General features: G+C 41.8%; 1 protein-coding gene across 2 annotated transcripts in view; it reads right to left on the reverse strand.

The window, feature by feature from the left end:
- LOC127876986 (uncharacterized) overlaps nucleotides 1-5,994 on the reverse strand; it is a 106,075-nt gene extending 100,081 nt beyond the window's left edge. Inside the window, exon 1 of one of the 2 annotated variants that reach the window (XR_008048181.1) lies at nucleotides 5,953-5,994. The gene's annotated coding sequence lies outside the window, so the exon portion shown is untranslated. Of the gene's footprint in view, nucleotides 1-5,940 lie in introns of both variants that reach the window. The other variant, XR_008048180.1, reaches the window with a different exon arrangement.
- Between the last annotated feature and the right edge of the window lie 207 nt (nucleotides 5,995-6,201).

Here is a 6,201-nt window from a genome sequence, read left to right on the forward strand (position 1 = left end):
AATTATTGGGCAATTTAGTTTTAATTGTGTAGGCTAATTGCTATTTTTATGTAGGTATTAATTTTGATTAAGTTAATAGTAATTTAAATGAGTAAACTCCGCGAGGCCCAGAAAAAGGTAAAGGCCGAGCTGGCCGCCCAGATATCCGACTTGGAGGCGGATATCACGGCTTGCTGGGAAGAGCTTCAGGTTAGAATGAGGGAACCATTGCCCCTTTTTACAAAACCCCAGGTACCGATAAACCAGCCTATCATAATATTATACAATCAGCCTGCTACGTTGGCGTCTATTAACCAACATAGCATGTACAATCAGCCTGCTAACCTGGCGCCCGTTAACCAACTTAGCATACCAAATCAGTCTGCTATGTTGGTACCCATCAACCAACTGGTAATACCTAATCAGCCGGCTACGCAGACGCTCATCAACCCGCCTGTAATACCGAGCCTTCCTGTTGCACTCCTGCATGCAACTACACAAAACCCTGCTACTCCGAGTAATCTGGATGTGATTACCCGGATACCTAAAAACTTGCAGTTTGACGGTCGTAGCAATTGGCCAGTATTCCGGGGCAAGTTTGAGCGCTATGCCAAATTGCACAAATGGTCAGATGATGAGCGCGCCGATGGGTTGGTTTGGTGTTTGGTGGGAAAAGCGTCAGATTTCTATGCAGTAATAACTGAAGGCAGGGAAACTGTCTGCTATAAGGAGTTACTGCATCGTCTGGAAGAGCGTTTCGATGCCAAAGAGCTCCCTGCTACTGCGCAAGGGCGTTTCCAGGCGATTTCTCAGGCGGTAGGAGAATCATTGGATGAGTGGTCAGATCGCGTACTCACGCTAGCCACTAAGGCATTCCGAGATCTGCCCCAAACATACGCCACCGACCGAGCAGGCAGTGGCAAAGTTTTGCTATGGGCTAAATGACAAAGAAGCACGCCTGCAGGTGAGCATGCAGCAACCAAAGTCGATAGGAGAGGCAATTGAAAAAATTAGAATGTTCCATCAAATTCAATTTGCATGTGCCCCTACCCAGGAGACTGAGCAAGAAGAGTCAATGTGGGTTCATGAGGTGAAGAAAGCACCCACTGCGGATGAGGTCAGTGTGTCGGCGGTCGACAAATTGACCCAGGTGGTCGAGAAGTTGCTGGATGCTGTGGAGAGATTGTCAAACTCTTTTGGAAGTTCGGCCGTTAATCCCTTTGTCCGACAACCGGGTAAGCCGTTTCGAAATAAAAAAGGCTATGCCGAATACCCTGTGGAGTGCCCCTACCCAGGGAAGGTCCGGAACCGGTGGTACGACGACCAACGCCAGGTTATGTATCCTGCGGGTGCGGGTGGCGGAGGTTTACGTGGGCATCAGAACCAAAATTCAAAAGTCCGCCCTGAGGGATCGTATCGCGGCAGATATGGTTCCAACTGGGGACATTTCCATGCCATGTCCTTGCCCAACCATAAGGAGAAGGAGCCCGTTGTGGTAGCTGCGACGACTAAGCAGTTGGGCCAACCGGAAGTGGATCATGTAAACCAGCTAGGTCCGGTTTCCCAGTTCTGCATGAAGGTGCAGCATGCCAAGGACGTGCACGATGCAGTTCCCTTGGTGCTGCCAACAGTGCCAGATGTCGTCAGTGATCCAGGGATGGTCATTGGCAATATCACTGAAGGAGACCATGGGGATCCTGTGTGCGTGGATGCATTTCGCGTACAACGGGTGTACGGGGAGTCTGCGGAAGCAGCCAGCCGAGAGGCGGCAGAAGTTGCCCAGGGAGGGGAAATTGGCCAGGCAGCGCGAGAGATGGCCAGGTCGGCCACTGGAGATGGGGCCAAACCGACCGTCGGACATGTGGATCCGGCTGATGTCGCTGCGGCGGACCGCCGGAAGTGTGCGACCGGATACGGAATCGCCGCGGGTGACAACCGAGGGGTCGGCGCATCCGGATACCGAGTTGCCCCGGACAAAAGAAGGGAGGATGAATTTCGAAGGCCTGTTAGGCGTGGCTTAAGAGGGTGGCGACCCTCTAGTTCTCGCCGCTGGGAGCGGTCCCAGCGTTGGAAATTAGGTTGGCGACCACCAGAGCGTCTAACTTCCAAAATCTGTTCCGCCTAACATTGTAAATGGCGAGGTTAATTGTTAGTAAAACTAGGAAAACAATTAAAAATACAATATTCCCCCAATTTAAACAATAACAGTAACGTTGCAGTCACATAATACTAAACAGCGGTATGGTCACCTATTTTTGTGATCCTCTTTACTACTGGAAACTCTATCCTATTCGCGGTGTTGTTAATGTATTACGTTGTACGCAGAATAACAAAAGTATAGTTCTCTTAAACATTTTGATTATAATAAATTTGCTTGTGTTAAGACATATTTAATGTTTTTTGGAAATATTGCATTTTTACAATTTAAAGCCAATACTATGATTGGTGGTAGTAGTATTTGTTATAAAAGTAGATTTGAAATAGGATTGTTGTATCAAAATGTTTTTTATAGTAAGGGTATACTCTAGTAGTAACACTAAAAGCAGCAGCAGCAGAAGTAGCAGTTGTAGTAGTAGTAGTAGTAGTAGTAGTAGTAATAGTAGCAGTAGTAGTAGTAGTAGTAGTAGTAGTAGTATTAGCAGTAGCAGTAGTAGTAGTAGTAGTAGTAGTAGTTGTAATAGAAGTAGTAAGTAGTAGTAAAAGTTGTTTCTGTAGTAGTAGTTACTTTAGTTGTAGTTATAGTAAAAGCATAGTTCATATGAAACTAAGTTCTAGAGTAATGTTGAAAATTTTAATGGATGAATGAAGACAAAGTTCATTAAATAAATTCATTTATAAATGATTGATGATTGTTTCCTGGGAGATATATTTTATATCATAATAGTATGCCCAAATACTTAATAAGAACTCCACATATACTACCTCCATACAATAAATGAATATTACCTAAAGTACGCGGAGTATAAAAGTAATAGTTCTCTTAAACATTTTGATTAATTTGATTAGATTGTTTTGAATATATATATATGTCCTATTGTCTCAGTTTAAGCCCAATCTTTTATTGCAATATTGTTGGAACTATAAACTTGAAATTAATCTGAGCAGTGCTCTGCGAAATGAGGGTTTAATGAATAGGAATAAAGTGTCGTCCCAAATTATCTTGTGCCGTCCGCGCTTTACTTCCTGTAATGTTTGTGTTACCGCGCTAAGTAGTGCTTTGCACAATCACGGATGTGTTTGATTATTTCCCGTGAAGTCTGGTTTCCCTTATGGTCGGATGTGACATTGTCGGACGACCACTGTCACACTCCATACTGTTTGTGGCCGGAAGTGGTATTTCCCGGAATTGTTCTTTTAAACAATATTTGCAGGTCTTTTGAATTTTTTACGTGACCATGCTTGACGGCAACTGTCATGATGCATCAATTTCATTTTTTGTTAATGGCCGGAGGTGTTTCCAGGTGCATGTACACTTTATTTTGTTTTTATTTTTGTAAAGTACATTATTTCTCAGTGGGATCTCCACATTCTAATACATAAGGGAATGTACTTGTTGGACGAAAGCCAACAATAATGTTTTTTCTTGATTAAGTAATTGTCAGACGATAGCCGACAAGAATGTTCTTTTTTATTTTTACTAATTTGATGGAATTTTAAATATGCAAGAAACATATTGGTCACTAACCGCTAGAATGCAGCGGTCTGTATGTACCCCGCTTGGCAAAGGCACTCCTGTGCCTGCGGGAAGGGGGAAATCATAGTCCCATTTGAGTCTCTGTCTTTTCTGCCTTGGGTGCGACTGTACGATTACCATGATGGCGGCGGCCCAAGAGGAGAAAAGTGGGAGGAGTGTAGTGGGTACAATAGTTTTTGTTTTATTTTAGTTGTATTTCCCTCCAGATAATGTCAATAAAATGAATTTGTAACATTAAAAGCAATTAAAGGTATTATACTTGGACAAAAATAAGATTATTTTTATTCTTATACTTTTAACCTTTTGCCACTTAGATATGTATTTAACGCATTTGTAGTCCCTTTGTTAAAATTCTTGTGATTGTATAATATAACCAAGATGATTTTTATTGTAGATAATGCATTTCCATGTGGGGGTGAGGACCTTCTCATGTGTGCTGCAAAGCGGATGTATTTGTCGCATTTATGTTATTTGTTAAAATTTGTGAAAATAGGTTGTAAGGTGGGTGCTCCTGTCCATTCATTGTGTAGACAAGAAAAGGACAGGAGTTACAGGACCTTGTTTTGAAAAAGAAGGCGAATTTTTTGGCAGATTTGTTTTTACACAATTTTAGGCTTATATGCATCATCAAATTAAAAGCAGTCACAGTGACTATTGATTTAATTTAATTATGGCTTTATGGTTAAAGCGTATAGTTTCATAGTTGTGCAAATTAGCAATTCACTGAAACTGTTTTTGTTTATCATGTCTTTGCATTTTGTAAGCAAGCCTATTTGCACCAAGGCATAACCAATTGTGGGTTATTGTTGGTTATTATTCTAAGATTATGAAAAGGGGGTTATTGACATTTAATGGAGATGAATTAATTTAAGTTGTTGTATATTGCAGACGTTGCGCAGAAAGAGAGGTCGGACGAAAGCTGGCCGGCATGCAGACCTGACTTTGAGGTGTTAGGTCAAGGTGCTTACGCGAGGGGCACTATTACTTCATCGGTAGCTCCGGTACGATTCCTTCGCTGTGTGGCGTCGTCCCAAAAGGAGAAAAGTGGGAGGAGTGTTGTGCCGGTGCCCGGCCTACAAAACGCGCACATACCTCGTGACTGGGAACCAGCGACAAATCGATATAGTGCATGCTGGGCAGCACGAGTTTGTACGGTCTCTTGTGCACGGGACGTTGAGGTGAGTAGATGTGTTTATGTGCCTATGTACCTATGTGAGTATTGTGTGTGAAATAGTGAGCCTGCGTATAGTTTATATTGTATTATATGGTATTGTATTGTATATGTGTGTCGGTAACTGTGAGCCTGTAATTGTGAACCTGTGCGTGTAACCCTGAGTACGTAAGTAGTTCCAGGGGGTTTAGCCTGTGTATGTAAGCCAGTGTCTAGCTGTGAGCCTGTGTGTATTGTATTATATTGTATTTTATGTGCGTTCAACACGTATTTACCTGGAAGGCCATTCCCAGAAGATATAAGTGAGTCTGTGACTGTGTATGTAAGCCGGTGACTGTGTGTTTAAGTACGTGTTTGCCTGGAAGTGTATTCCCAGAAGTACATGTATAGTGCCATTTCGTGACGTGGACGAGCTGACAAGTGTACCCGACGAGCCGACGAGTGCACCCGACGAGCCGACGAGTGTACCCGACGAGCCGACGCGTGAAGCTGACAAGTTCCCTTGAAGACGACGAGGACGATTGGTGCCATCCAGACGTGGATTCCAGTCGATGCCCATGTGAGTAGTCTAGTATATTATCTTTGCTAGCGGTTGGGATAATTGCATTAAAACCCACGAATAGCTAACCGGGTGAAAACACTACAATATGGATAAACATCAGTAGCCGACATACATGCCATAATGTGTCAAAATTATGAGTATTTGGGTATTTAGAGCGTATTTGGGTGTCTTTGGGGTGTATTTCGGTAAATCGTGCTGCCCCTATTGACTAATGGGCTTTCAGTTTTGCAAGTTTAAAACAATGACCTTTAGTCCCACTATTTTCAGGACAATTGAAAAAGGTTCCGTTATCAATATCATAAATTTAATGGATTATCTTCAAAACTTCAATCATATGAAATGTTTTGCGTCGATAGTCCATTGTTTAATGAAGGAAAATGTCATTCAGCCAGTTCAATTTAATGTAATTAATCTTAACTAAATATATGTTTCTTAACTACATATTTTATATTCATTGTTTGTAACATTTTAGTATTGATGTACTTAATTGTTATACAAAATCAATAAATACGAAATAATTTTACCAAAACTTACAAAACTACTCACGACTGTTTTGCTAGTCCGCCATCTTGGTTATTGAGGGCCAGGTTACACACGACTATGTTTCAAAGAAAATACTAAAATAAAAATCAGTCAATAATCAAAGCGCTGAAGGAATTATTTGTTCGCTGTTGTTTAATCTTAGACGCAACTCAGTTTTCAAAGTTATGTTATAGCTTTTTATATCGCAAGTTTGAAATGACAACAACCCATTAAAAGTGTGTCTTAAAACACAGGTCGAGATGTGTTTTTTCT

Source organism: Dreissena polymorpha, chromosome 4, assembly GCF_020536995.1.
Source record: "Dreissena polymorpha isolate Duluth1 chromosome 4, UMN_Dpol_1.0, whole genome shotgun sequence".
Taxonomy (NCBI): Eukaryota; Metazoa; Mollusca; class Bivalvia; order Myida; family Dreissenidae; genus Dreissena; species Dreissena polymorpha.